The sequence below is a fragment of the Macaca fascicularis genome, chromosome 5 (genome assembly GCF_037993035.2).
Source record: "Macaca fascicularis isolate 582-1 chromosome 5, T2T-MFA8v1.1".
NCBI classification, from domain to species: Eukaryota; Metazoa; Chordata; class Mammalia; order Primates; family Cercopithecidae; genus Macaca; species Macaca fascicularis.
The window spans coordinates 92,136,089-92,151,364 of NC_088379.1; the positions used below are offsets into that span (position 1 = coordinate 92,136,089).

The 15,276-nt window shown below is 36.8% G+C and overlaps 1 protein-coding gene across 17 annotated transcripts in view; it reads left to right on the forward strand.

The window, feature by feature from the left end:
- The first annotated feature begins 138 nt into the window (after positions 1-138).
- Positions 139-15,276, forward strand: part of PTPN13 (protein tyrosine phosphatase non-receptor type 13) — a 229,972-nt gene continuing 214,834 nt past the window's right edge. For all 17 annotated transcript variants that reach the window (XR_012434937.1, XM_045393346.2, XM_065545225.1 and 14 more), the window contains exon 1: positions 139-614. The gene's annotated coding sequence lies outside the window, so the exon portion shown is untranslated. The remainder of the gene's footprint in view (positions 615-15,276) is intronic.

Below are 15,276 nucleotides of genomic sequence, written 5' to 3' on the forward strand. Positions count from 1 at the left end.
AGGCCAGGCGAGCCAATGAGGTCGAGGGGAGTTCGGGGTCGGACATCTGCGGTCCTCCCAGAGCCGGGGAATGGTTGAGTGACAGGACCGGGGGGGCGGAGCCGGCGCGGCTGCCCGAGGTGGAGCCCGAGTATTGCCAGTAGCTCCGGCGGCCGAGCTGAGGCGAGGGTGACACACCATGCTCACGGTCCCTAGAGACCGTCGTGCTGGCAAGCCGCGCTCCGTAGCTCCCCGGTCCGCCTCGGCAGCGGTCAGAGTCGCCTACAGGAGTTGAGCTGCCCGCGCCGGAAGGTTCTGGCGAAGCTCTTGGAGGGGCGTCGAGCACAGTAGGGCGGGGGGGGGTGCGTTGAGCGCTCGGGGGTCCGGCAGTCGGCTGGGATCGCCGCTGGAGGGGCGTTTCCGAGGCAAGGAGGAGGAGGAGGAGATGCTGCTCCTCTTCTCCCCCTCCCCAGGTTCCTTCTCCAGCTCCTTCAGCCCACGCCCGCAGCCGCTTGTGGGAGAAGAGGTGGTGGCTCTCGGCGCCCGCGGCGGCTGCCGGCTGCCCGCCCCGACGTCGCGTCCCCGCAGCCCTAGCCCGGCGCTCCAGTAGCAGGACCTGGTCTCGGGACCAGCCGGTAAGGAAGAGAGCCGCCCTGGGCTCTGCGCTGCATGTGCAGAAGTGCAAAACAAAGTACATTGCGCTAGCTCTCTTCCTCCTGTCTCTGCTTTTGCTCCAGTCCCTAAACCCAACTCCTCTGTTGCCCTGGTAGAAGGAACTTTTCTTTGGTTGTGGTGGTGGGGTGTTTTTGTACGTTAGAGTGGGGGTGGGGTGACTGGAGTGGGGAAGAATGAGATAAAACTCCATTGCGGAGTAGGTAGATCCATCTCCTCAGCGGAAGAAAGCCGAATCTCGGGAACGAAACCCACAGGGGCAGTACGAGATTGTGGGGTAACAGGGAGTGACATTGCCCCGTCGTGCTTGCACAGCTCCGCTCTGTGCGTGCTTAAGGGAAGGGCTCCCGGAGTCTGTTTCTAATTTCTGCAAATGATTGTGGAGATGGTGTAGTTAGAGGCCGCCCAGAAGAATGTGTATGTGTAAGGGCTCGAGAAGGGGGTGGGATGGCGGGGAAGCGGAGGAAGAGAGGGGGCAGAGAGAGAGAGAGAGAGAGACACTGTCTGATGCAAGCTCTTTTATTGCTTTTCTTCTGCTCGCTAAAATTAACACTCTACCCTCCGGCCCCCTAGCCCCGCCGCTTTGCTCATTACGTGATACTGTAAGAGCAGACAGCTGGGAAGCTAAAGTTAAACCAAAGTCAAGAAAATTCTTAAAAAGTTTAATTTCCTTGTGTTGTGAATATAATGGAGAGAGGAAGATGGGGAGAAATATCACTAAGAGATTTACAGCAATACAGTTTTCATTGGCCATACACGTATATGATCGACACCACCGCACACTTCCAACTAATCTATTCGACAGCCTTGTGTCATTTTCATTTAATTGCATCTTTGAAACAACAAACGCGGTGACTTCATAGGGAGCTGCCTGGAGCTGAGCTCCCTCTCAGAAAATGGGGCAATCGGGTTTGTTTTCAAGGCAGGACCTGAACAAAATGTAGGACACCTGATCTGTGGGATGAAGGGCGCTGGTAACTAATTATAAATTTTAACATTTTAAAATTTATATCTAGAAAGTTTACTAAAGGATGGGGGAAAAAAAGTAAAAGTGGATGTATTATGAAACAAGCTTTGGTATTTTCCCAAAGTCTTGATGACTGTGTTGGCAGCGTCCAGGTGAAAACTTGCTTCATGCTCATTGGCTGCTTGTAATGGTGCCAAGATACAAATTATTTCTCGTTTTAATATCACTAGGAGCATTTTTTAGTAAATTCATACATACATTGATTTAGTAAATTTATACAGAGGCTCATTGATGTCCAATCTTGTTTATTATACTTTGTTCATAACATTGTGTTCTACTTGATGTTCTAGAGGCTTTGTGGGAGTATGTGTGGGGAGAGGATAGGATGGAAATTAGAACTAAAAATAGAAAAATATTTGAGGTTAGTTGTTAAGAAAAGGTCTGATTTCATAGTGTTTTTCACTTTTACAATTAGAGAATTATAGCTTGCTTTACCATTATGTAGGTTTATCTTTGAATTTACATTTGTCTCACCATTTTTACTTGCATGTTAAGCCTACTTATATTTTTAAGGGTGATTACCAGCATCCAAAAATATAAATGGTTTTTCATGTCACAAGTTACATACACGCACACCATTAAAACCAGTGTCAATTTAAAAGTCAGATTTTAATACTATGATAGGGGTCACGTTATAAAACTTAAATTATCTTTTTGTTGTTGTTTTTGAGGGCTGCCTCCTAAATACAGTATGTGAATGTGGGAATTAGCTAATCATTTGTTTTGGAGTAGAAGATGGTAGGTGATCATCTTTGAATGAATGAAATTTATGTATTCTTCGTTATTGAGAAAAAAAGGTGTTGATTTGTTCTGTCTTTAATATGTTAAGGGTTGGATGGAGAAGTGTTGTAGCTTCTCCCATGTCAATTGAGTGTATGTTTTTCCAGCTCATCTTAGTGCCCAGCCCCAAATGTACTGGAGAGAAGGACTATAAGGGATAAACTATGACTTCTTTCTTTTTCCTCTTCACCCTCTTCTTTTGACAGAGGGTGTAATTTTTAAATAAACCCCAAAACATTTTTATGTATAATTAAATTATAATTAACACCATTTGAAATGGAAAAGACACACAACCATACTCCAAGCCAGTGCATTTAGTAGTTACTCCTGTCAACATATACTTGTTTTGGAATATGCTTTGAGAGAACTCTGTGTGGTTCAAAGTGTTCTCATTGGCCTCTGATGCAACCAAGTATGACTCATTTGAGTATCACTTTACAAGGTAGGGGCCTGAAAAAGGAGAATAGATAATGGGTCTCAGGATAGAAGAATCAGTGCTGATGGGAATGATGAGAATTTTTTGGTCTGGACTTCCTTTTTTTTTTTTTTTTTATCACTGAAAAACTCTCTTTTAATTTGAAAAAATGAGTCAAACAACTCAGGAACTAAACTTTTTAGAGATAGCTTTTAAGATAGGGTCTCTCTCTGTTGCTCAGTTTGGAATCATGGCTCACTGCTGCCTCAGCTTCCCAGGCTCAAGCAATCCTCCCAACTCAGCCCCCAAAGTAGCTGGTACCACAGGTGTACAACACCACACCCAGCTAATTTTATTTTATTTGTTTTAAATAGAGACAAGGTCTCGCTGTGTTGACCAAGGCTAAAAGATAGCTTTTAATGAGTACATTAATGTAGGACTTTTGACGGCTTAAGTTAAAGTTGAAAGTTTCTTTTTTATTTTTATTTTTTGTTTGAGATGGAGTCTGGCTCTGTCGCCCAGGCTGGAGTGCAGTGGCGCAATCTCGGCTCACTGCAAGCTCCGCCTCCCGGGTTCACGCCATTCTCCTGCCTCAGCCTCCCGAGTAGCTGGGACTACAGGCACCCGCCACCACACCCGGCTAATTTTTTGTATTTTTAGTAGAGATGGGGTTTCACCGTGTTAGCCAGGATGATCTCGATCTCCTGACCTCGTGATCCACCCACCTCAGCCTCCCAAAGTGCTGGGATTACAGGTGTGAGCCACCGTGCCCAACCAAAAGTTTCATACTAGCTGTAAATGTCCCATCAAAACTCCGTCTGTAAACTGCTTTGGGAGATGGAATTCTAATAATCCTTTGAGTTTGGGGAGAAAATGAAAACATCTTTAAGACCATTATTCTTGTTTAGTGTCAGGCACTGTGACTAAGCACCCTGCTCTATCCTGCCCAACCCTGTTCCCAAGAATGTGTGACTGTCACTAGTAGTAAGGCAGTAGGTGGGCCATTGGTTAATTTCTCAGGATAAGAAGATAGCAATTCCTACATAATCTTGTATAGAGTTAAACCATAAACTTCACATGTTTTTTTCCAGATAAACTTCACATGTTTTTTCCAAATGCATAGGAAATACAGGAATAGAGTCTGGTTTAAGTGCTTGTTTACATGTGTTTGCCTTATCCTGTGCTCTGCCATTGAATCCTGCTTTTTTAATTTTTGTTTTGTTTTGATTTGTTTTCACACTGGAAAAGTATGAAAATTCTCTGAAACAAACTGTCTCAAAGAAAATCCTTCTGCCATAGTATAAAGAGTGTGGAGGACTCTGCTGTCTGACAAATATGTGTCCAAATCCTAAGACTATTAAAGTTTATTTTTAATAATTTAATAATATATACCTCTCAAGTCTTTTTTATTTTGTTGTGTGTGTGTGTGTGTTTTCTTTTTTTTTTGAGATGGAATCTCACTCCGTCGCGCAGGCTGGAGTGCAGTGGCGCAATCTCAGCTCTCTGCAATCTCTGCCCCCAATCCTGGGTTCAAGCAATTCTCCTGCCTCAGCCTCCCTAGTAAGCTGGGATTACAGGCATGCGCTACCATGCCCGGCTAATTTCTGTACTTTTAGTAGAGACGGGGTTTTGCCATGTTGGCCAGGCTGGTCTTGAACTCGTGAGCTCAAGTGATCCGCCCACCTCAGCCTCTCAAAGTGCAAGGATTACAGGTGTGAGCCACCATGCCTGGTCCCTCTCAAGGGTATTTTGAGGGTGAAATTAATATATGCAAACGTGGTTTAAGTGCAAGCTAACACTCAATATTTAGGTTGCTTGCTTCCTTGCAAATTTAAAAAATTAAAATTAAATAATCACAAACACGTATGACTACTCAAATCATTCCTGAATGGGTAACTTGAATCTGGCTGGGCAAAAGGCCCTCTTTACCTACTAACCAATAAATGTCTTTGGTTGCATACTTCATCTATGCTTAATAAACAGTTTCTTTCTTTCTTTTTCTTTTTTCTTTTTTTCTAGTTTAGTACTATTCAACTCTGCCTGTACCTTAGAATCACCTGGGTAGCTTTTTTAAGTTTGTTAAATTTTTTTTAAGAGACAGGATCTCACTCTGTCAACCAGGCTGGAATACAGTGGTGTGATCATACCTCACTGCAACCTTAAATTGCTGGGCTCAAGTGATCCCTCTGCCTCAGCATCCTGAATAACTGATACTACAGGCATGCGCTACTCAGCTAATTTTTTATTTTTTGTAGAGATAATGGTCTTCCTATGTTGCCCAGCCTTGTCTCAAACTCCCTGGCTTGAAGCAGTTCTCCCTCCTTGGCCTCCCAAAGCACAGGGATTCCAGGTGTGAGTCACTGCCCCAGGTCTGGATAGCTTTTAATAATCTCCATGCCCCGGCCTCAACTCAGACTAATTAAACCAGAATCTTTGCAGACGAGAGACCCTGGCATCCATATTTTTAGAAACTCCTTAAGAAACTATAGTCAACTTTGGAACCAATATAAGACTCTACTAGAATGTAGTGTAGAAAATTTGGTTCCCACAAATGCAGCAACATTTTTTGTGTTGGATTGTATTTTATATTTATGTATTTCTTCTATATAAATCTTAAGAATTTAAAACACAAAAATGTCTCAGAAGCATCTATCTATATGCCTGTCTACAGGACTTTTTACTATTTGGATGAGAATTTAAGGTACAAATATTTCCCTAGAGCTATACTGTCAAATGTAGTTTCCCTGGCCATATATGTTATGTAAATTTATATTTTAATTAAATGAGATACAATTTAAAATTCTGCTTATTACAACTAGCCATATTTTAAGTGCTCAGGAGCCACTTGCAGCTAGTAGCTACTGTAGCAGACAGCTCAGATATAGAACATTTCCTCATCACAGAAAGTCCTGTACTGCTTAGAGGTTTTGAAATTTGTATATGTTTCTTATCATCTGAAATGGCATATGTATAATTCCTATGTTATTTCCTTCAGATTTATAATTTAAAAATATATTGTGTTTTTTTGTAAAGTTACTTTTTTTAAAAAAAAGTCAGGAGAAATACCACATTTTTTATACATTTCCTCTTTCCTCAGTCTTTTTTTTTTTTTTTTTTTTGAGACGGAGTCTCGGTCTGTCACCCAGGCTGGAGTGCAGTGGCCGGATCTCAGCTCACTGCAAGCTCCGCCTCCCGGGTTTACGCCATTCTCCTGCCTCAGCCTCCCGAGTAGCTGGGACTACAGGCGCCCGCCACCTCGCCCGGCTAGTTTTTTGTATTTTTTAGTAGAGATGGGGTTTCACCGTATTAGCCAGGATAGTCTTGATCTCCTGACCTCGTGATCCGCCCGTCTCGGCCTCCCAAAGTGCTGGGATTACAGGCTTGAGCCACCGTGCCCGGCCTCCTCAGTCTTTTGTACCTAGTTAAAGGTTTTTCTTTTCAAAGTTAACCAAGAAGAGGAAATTTAGTGTCCTTGTTTTTTGTTTTTTGTTTTTTTTGAGACGGAGTCTCGCTCTGTCGCCCGGGCTGGAGTGCAGTGGCCAGATCTCAGCTCACTGCAAGCTCCGCCTCCCGGGTTCATGCCATTCTCCTGCCTCAGGTTGCCGAGTAGCTGGGATTACAGGCACCCGCCACCTCGCCTGGCTAATTTTTTGTATTTTTAGTAGAGACAGGGTTTCACTGTGTTAGCCAGGATGGTCTCGATCTCCTGACCTCATGATCCGCCTGTCTCAGCCTCCCAAAGTGCTGGGATTACAGGCTTGAGCCACCGCGCCCGGCCTGTGTCCTTGTTTTTATTGCTTGTATCAGTATGCTCTAAACCTAACTAATGGCTTAATTGCGCTTGTGTACTGCAAAAGTTTCAGGTCTGGAAATGTGATGTCCCAAAACACTGAAAATAGTCTCATTTCAACACAAATGTTAGGATTTGATTGAAAGTTTTCCTTTTTGATAAAGATCTTTTTTCTTTTGCATACAGAAATTCTGAATTATCAAATCATGTCATTGAGTTTTCAACAGAAAACTGTTTTATTAGTTGAAAAAAATGAGATTCCTAAAGAATTCCCAGTGTTTGGAAGCTAAGACTGTGTCATCAAACTTAGTGGTATTTGACACTAGGTAACTACTGATGCACAGCTTAGAAGAAACTGCTGTATGGTTCATCCTATACCTGCTCCTTACACACCTAAAAAAGATGTTTCCTAATCAAAGTTTTATTGGTTTAGTATGCTCTGAGTAGAAGAGGAACAATAATTAATTTAAATTAAAAATATTCCTTCTTGGTAGATGGTATTTTTATTTTATTTATTTAATTATTTTTTTACATAACCACGTTTTTTTACCTACTCTGATCAGGTATATTTGTATACAGAACATTGGGAGTTATATTGTTGAAAGAATGCTTGATGGAATGTTTTGTGTGCGATGTCATTTTCATGTTTTAATGCTTCCCCACTTAGTTGTAATAGAGTCTGTGGAACAAAAGTGAAACATTCTTGCTGAACTTAAATTAAGGTTAGAATGATTATGTAACCTGAGATTGTGTTAAAGATATTCAAAGTTGTATTCTATTTTGTTTTTTGAGGAAAGGTATAGCCTGGGAATTTCTAAAAATTCTTTTAGCGCTATTTACGTATTTTTGCTTCTTCTAAAAAAGTGTAATTTTAAAAATAAACGTTTAAATTATTTAGGGGATGATTATTTTAGGTCTTAGTGTAGTTAAATATTTCTTCTGGAACATGTAATTCAGTTTTTGAAGCAAAAATAATTAGTATTTTAGAACAGGAATTTCAGTTTTTAATGATAAATTCCCTTGTCAGTGTCTTTTATATTTCTGTCTTTAGCTGAGATGTAATTTCATGAAATTATTTGAACACCATATTGATTAAATTCATTCTTTACACAATCTGTTCTAATTTTATTTTCATGCTGGTTTCTCTGCCTGGTTCAAGGAATGAGCTTAAAGCAATGTGTAACATATGTCAATTTTCTAGTACTGTATGAAAATTTACCAAGACTGAAATGTATTTTTGTAGCTGTACTTCATGAAAGCTGTGACAGGTGTTTAAAAACAAACAAAAACCTAAAAATTAAATAATAAATCACTACAATAACATAATAGAAACTTTAGTTCCAGAATGTTCGGTTATCAAATCTACACCAGATAAAACTATCGTAGCTATACTATTCACTTGAGTTCTATTGGAGCTTAAATTCTGGCACTGCCTTAAGGAGTATAGAAATGAAAAACGGGATATGTGTTATTACATAGTACCCAGAGATACTGTAACTTCAGTTATAATTCAAGGTAACATATTCCTCTATGTTCACAGTTTGGGGCATATGATTCTTAGAGTTACAATGAAAAATTTAGAATATATTATTCTCTAATATTAAAACTTAATATTTAATGGAAATATCCTTCAATTTTTAAACAAAAGAAAATATTTGAATATGGTTGCATAATATATCACACTCATTGGTGTGAAGACCAAATTGAGCTCTGTTTTTAAGGTAAAATTTTATCTGAATTTTTTTCAGGTTTACGTTAGTACATCAAACTTTCTAACTTTAAAGGGGTTTTAAGATTGTATTGAGATACTAAGATTCAATTAAAAAAATGAGTACTACTGTTCTTCCACCTGCGGGGATGCTTAAGAATCACTGTCTATGAACCACAATGTTTGAGTATTTTTCTAGGTGACTCTGTAATGATAAATCTGGGCTTATACAACATTTGTATACCTAGTTCCCTTTCTAATTGTTCCTTATTCATTAATTCCTATTCTTTGCCAGACACTCTACTAGGCACTGGTGGTGCAGTTTCCGAGACATTTCCAAGGCGTTTCCAAGACAGGCAACTTAGTGGAATAGTCTGAGGCTACATAGCTTTAATCATCTGAGTTCATGCTGAATAAATCAATGTATTGGCAGGATGTATTGCACAGAGTAGCTGTGAAGATAAGATTAAATAACATGCAAATGGCCTTGTAAAACTTTACAAACATGTGGGTACCTATCTGAATATATATACAGGTGATTTGTTTTTAGATGTTGCTGTGCATGGTGTTGACCACTCCTGTTTGATTTAGAGAAACAGTATAGTATGGTATTTAAAGCATAGACTAAGAGCCAGAATGCCTGGGTTTTGATCTGACTCTGTGGTTTAGAAGCTCTGTGACCTTGCTGTACTTTATTTTCCTCATCTTCAAAATGAGGATGATAACCAAGCCTACTTTATGGGATTGTTGTGAGAACCAAATGAGTTATAACATGTAAAGCACTTAGAATAGTGCTTAATACATACTATGTATTTAATAAATATTAGCTATTATCATTTTTAGTATACTTATATTTGATTTATAACAGTTTTTTTAAACATTGGGTACAGGTAATATATGAACTTAAATGTGAGTTCTTGTTTCAAAGTTTATAGGCCTACTTCGTTCCTTGGGCCACATGTTCCTTCCACTCATTGCTTGGGCTTGTTGATATATGTGATGTGTGCCTGATTTTTACACACTTACTAGAACTTGTGAAATGAATGTCATCTTTTTCAAACTACTATAATTATTTTTCTGGTGTTTTCTTTTTATTTTTTTTTTGAGACAAGGTCTCTGTCACTCAGGCTGGAGTGTAGTGGCCCAATTCACAGGTCACTGCAGCACCTCAACCTCCCATGCTCAACTGATCCTCCTACTTCAGCCCCGCAAAGCACTGGGATTACAGGCACCTGCTGCCACACACACCCGGCTAATTTTATTTGTATTTATTTGTAGAAATGGGGTCTCCTTATGTTGCCCAGGCTGGTCTCAAACTAGTGGACTCAAGCAATCCTCCTGCCTCGGCCTCTCAAGGTGTTGGGATTACAGGATGAGCTGCCATGCCCGGCCTCAAACTACTCATGTTAAGAACACTGTATTTCCTGTTTGGGAATCACTTTTAGGTCATATGGCATATTGTTTTAAACATCCTTTTTGGTGGCATATCTCTTCTTTGAGAGTAGGTTTGATTTAATTAAATAATACATTTTTTCATGTTTTAGAAAGGTGAGTGATAAGTGTAATTTGCATTAAAATGAAAAATGGAGTATAAAGTAAAAATGAATATTTTAAAAATATCTAAACATAATTAGAAAAGAAGATTCCAGAAATATTTTTGATAACATTGTCTTTGAGGACAAGTGTACTTTACCCTTCTGAAGTGTCTATTTAGAAAGGTGACACTCTCAGATATATAAATTGTAGTTTGTTAAAATGTACATGTTCACAGTCTCACACAGAATTATTACTTAATATTTGTGAATCTTATGTTGCGATGCTTCTGAGGCTACGTACTGTGTAATATAACCTAAAATTCTTCAGAAAGTGTTTGTGATCTCATTTCTGAGCTGATATTGTGCATGCTTTTAGTAGTTTTTCTGTTTAAAATTATATGGTATTTCTCGCAGAACTTTAAATATGCTCTAATGTATGTTATGAATCCCTAAGATATGATATGTATGATTTTTCATTTATTAACTACAGAACTCATAACACATCTCTTAGCACCTCTTACACCTAGTTCCCTTTTTTAACTATATAAAATGAGTCATTACATATATATGTTTTACATGTCATTTTGTCTTCACAGCTATTCTCTGCAATATACCCTGCCAATAAATTTATTTATTCAGCATGAACTCAGATAATTAGCTTCACTCAGATGATGCTAATAAAGTACTTTGACCTAGTGGATATTTAAGAAACTGGATTTACTCTTCAGGGAGACTAGTTCATGGCCATTAAGATCATTTGGTACTTTTGTGCTTTGCATTGTTTGACATTTAATTGTTTGTAATAATGTGATTAATTTATATAATTAAAAAATCAGTATTTGAGCTACTATTGAAATACTAAATTGAGTTTATTGTTAACCTTTTAACAAGACAAAATTAATGTCTATTTATATTCATTCTTAAGTATTTAACTTTTGTGAAAACTGAACTCAGGTAGTGTTATGACTTGTTTATTCATGGTTAGACCTAAATTAGGAAGCACAGTATAATAGAAAGAGCAAACATGTTGAATTTGGGTAGTCCTCGGTCTGAGTTTTAGCTCTTTTAGTAATTAGAATGACTTTGGATAAATTTAATCTATATCTGATCTGTAAAATGGAAATAATAATATATATCTCAAAAGGTTTTGTGAGCTTTATTCCTGAATTATACACATATAAAATGATTGAGCATAGCCTACTGATTCTGTTTACAGGAATTCTTTACCTTTACTTCCCTCTTCAACTGTGTTACTGAGATAAATAGTCGCCTAATAAATCTGATTAATAATGCTGAAATAAAAGCAGTTTATCTCTTTATCACTCAGATTTTAGCCTCTTTAGTTTACATTGGTTTGATTAGGCCACTGCTATTGCTTTGGTTATCAGATTGTTTTATATGTAAGATCTTTTTAGGCAGAGTAGCTACATATAAGCTACTTTAAGACTAAAATGGTTGACATTTTAAAGGAAACAAAATAGGTAAATCTGCCATGTCCCCTTGAATATGTGAAAAATACAGAAATTGACAGAAAAAAATACCACAGCATTATTTGACCATTTAAAAAAATACAACAATTATAAATGTCTTATAAATACATTTAATTTTTTTGAATGTCCTTTGTCTCTTGTGTAAACTAATTATACTACTGTAACATATTTGACCACTCTATGATCAGAATTATTTTCCATAGTTTGAGAAACACTGAAAAATAAAAGAAAGTGGTTCCTACCAAAAAACTTAAAATCTTGCTTAAAACACACAAAGACAGGAAACCATTATATATTGTAAAATAATGATTAACTGCAATGAAAGTTTTAAGAAAGTGTGATCTGATTTAATCAGGATTCACTTGGGGAGTAGAGCATGAGCTGAGTCTTGAAGACATTAAATGTCTGTAGATGAGAATGGTATGTCATGGAGCAAAACAAAAGATATGAGTAAGTAAATTCATGAGGGAAGTGCTTACAAAGAAATGCTGAAGATGCCCTGTCAAAGTGAGAAAAGGATGAGGACAGAGAAGGGAGTGCCTAAGAAACTAGGAAAATGTTACGTTAAAGAAAGTGCCTTAGGAGAGTCGAGAGTAAAGGACCAATAGTTCCAGATGCCACAGGGAGCCTAAGAGAGAAGGCTAAAGAAAAGTAGAACACTGTGATCAGTTGAATATTGCAGGGATAGAAAGGAAATTGAAATGGGGGATGATACTTGGTTTCAAAATAGTTGAGAGTTGGATGATCTGATCTATGAGATTTTATAGGGTCAGAACATTTTTCCTTTTTAAGATTAAAGGTGGTGAAAGAACAGATTGATTCTATGAGATTAACAGATTTAAAATGGCAGAAAGAGTGAGAATCATCTCCTTTTATGAAGATTGTCTGGATGGTAAAGGATGAGTCCTAGGTAGAGGTAGTCATTTTAGTCAGGGGGAAACAACTTTTTTCTATAAGATTGAAGAGAAGGCTACAAAGATAGATGTGGACCTATTGATGAATAGAAATAAAAATAAGATTTTATAGATAATTTACATTTAATGATAGTATCTTCAGAAGGTGCTATCATAGGAGGCAAGATTATCGCCAGGTATTATTTGGGTAGTGGTGAAAATAAAGAGAGATAGGTAAAGTTGGGATTCATTGCTGTTGGGAAAGTAATGAGAGGTTGATAAAGGATTTATAGAGGCTTTGTGAGTTTGAAGTTGAATAATTTGAACAGTGATGGCCTCAGTCCACATTTGCAGAAAATGAAGAGTAAAGTGAAGAAATTATTGCAGTCTATAATGGTCAAGTAAAATATGGGGCTTGTAGTAATGAGGAAATCCCACTGAGGCTGGGAGGACTGGGTGAAATGGAAAGTGATTTTTTCAGCACTTTCTAAATTTGCTCAATAAGCCAACTATTAATTGAATTAAAGCTATTTATCATTTTCCTCTATCTGCCACTTTTTTAGAACAAGCCGACAAAGGATCTTGATGCTAAAACAAGTATGTGATGTTTGTTTAATTGAATATACTGTGTGGATTAGTTATTGCTTGGTTCACTTAACCTGGGATGGGGGATTGGGAATTGTATTTAAAATGAGCCACCTACACTATACATTTAGAAAAACTGTTTAAATAAAAATCTCATTCTGTTTTTTAATATTCTTCTATACTAGTTGGTTTTATATTTGCCCCTAGTGTGGCTTTACTGTTAGCCTTTATGCTTATTTATTATGATAATCACTAGGATTTATAATTTAAAATTAATTGGAAGTGCTTTCCACAAGTTGCTTTGACTACTTTCTATAGAAATAGAAATGAATGAATGAAATAATAAAAATAACACTCTATTCTCCTCTTACAAGTTAGCATTATACTTGGCAGATATCCATTCCTAAAAAGTTTCTAAATGAATGGCATCTTTCCATCTGAAAATCACATAAATGTTTTATTTGGTGTACTATCAAGTGCAGTGCAATTCAATAAATAGGTTTAGTATTTTACCCACTCAAGACTAGATTTTTTTTCTTAATTCTTGAAATAACATTATGAAAATCCTTGACTCTACAAATACTTGGTTGATTGCGTAAAGTCACCTAGTTGCTTGTTAAATAAGAGCAAAATTCAGTGTAGACCTCTAAAAGTACTATCTTAGCTAGCCGTATCATCTGAAGGATTGTCTTTGCCTTGATTGGTAACTGTCCATAATGGTGGCCAGTACATTTTCTGCTGCTTTTTGTATTTCTAAGAAAAATAACTCAAGAGGAAATAATGTTATTCCAGATGATAAATTAATCCTGGAGCACTTAGCGTTCTTTTAAATTCATTAAAGTTCTTAATCATATAAAATAAGACTTAAAAATTTGATTCTGTCTCAAGATAAAAACTATAATTGTATGTGCTATAAACAGCAAAATTCATGTTTATGATTCCTTTAAAACTATTAATCTTTTTTTTTAAAAAAAAAAGTCTTTAAATACCCTTACTACCCTAATGAGGAATATTAGAAAGATTTTTATATATCCATCTACATTTCACAACCTTTTTGTACTACATGAAAATATTTTAAAATATATCTATGCTGTCTGTAAATAGGATTCTATGCCATTATAATCTGTAGATTAAGCCAATAATTCATATGTGTATGTTTATATTGTCTTTCACATCATCTAAATGAACACTGAAAATGATTCCAATGATAAGGTACTATTTGGATATTATTGTGTGCTAGGCACTGTATTTTAAGAAATTGACACATAGTATATTGTTTATCTTTACAGTCCTATTGAGGTACATGCAATTCTGTGAAGTAAATGCTATTATTATTTTACAGATGAGAAAACTGGGGCTTAGAGAGGCTTAATGAGAGGTAGTGGAGCACACACTTGAATCCAAGTCTGTCCTACTGCAGTCAGTTATCATAACTATAACTTCTCATATCAATAATGTCTTTTAACATGAGCAGTATTAAGGTGGGGCAAAAAATCACCTCAATATCCTTAGAAAAGATGAAAGAAACCTTGGCAGTCTAATTTGGCATCTAAATTCATGAGATTTTTTATGAGCTTTCAAAACAGTTCTTGCAATGATATATTTTCCTTTTAGCTTTTCTTTTTTCAAGGTCTTCCTCTACTAACTTGTCACTTTTGGTCTTCACAGCGCTGAGTTCCTATAAAACTGTTGAGTAAAGATAATGAAGTGCCTTTTTGAAAATCTTTTAACAATGTTTAGATGCTCGTTTGTAGTAATATAAAATTGGAAACAAATAGGTTAGAGAATAGGAATGATTTATTCTAAATCCTTACAATAGAATTTTGTGGTCGTCAAAAATTAGATTGATAAGGAGCTTTTTGTAACATGGAAATATAATGTTAAATAGATAAGGTAAAACCTGGCTAATAAAGCATGATCATAACTATCGTTTTTGTATCACCTTATTTTTTAATAAAAACTTTCAATTTAAAAAGGCCAGAAAAAAACAATGAGGGACATTATAAAGATTTTTATAAGGAGAAACAACCTATTTTAGGAGTAGAAAGATTAGATTGTGAAGAATTCATTATGTATAGAATCTGATTTGTTGAGAAACAAATTATGATATTTTGCCTGAAGATTTTTTTCTTCTAAATATGGAGGAAGCTTACTGATTCTAATGCATTATGTTATTCTAGTCAATTCTTGGAAGATTTACTTGAGACTGGTTTGCTGCTTTACAAAGATGATTAGGTAATAATAATGATAGTACATGCTTAGAAAATATACTGTTTAATAAAAATTTAATTCCTCAAAACAACCTTATGGTAAATACTACTATTATCTTCCTTTTTATAGATAATGGAAACAGAGATGCGCTTAGATTAATTAATCTGCCCAAATATAGATGGTAAGTGGGA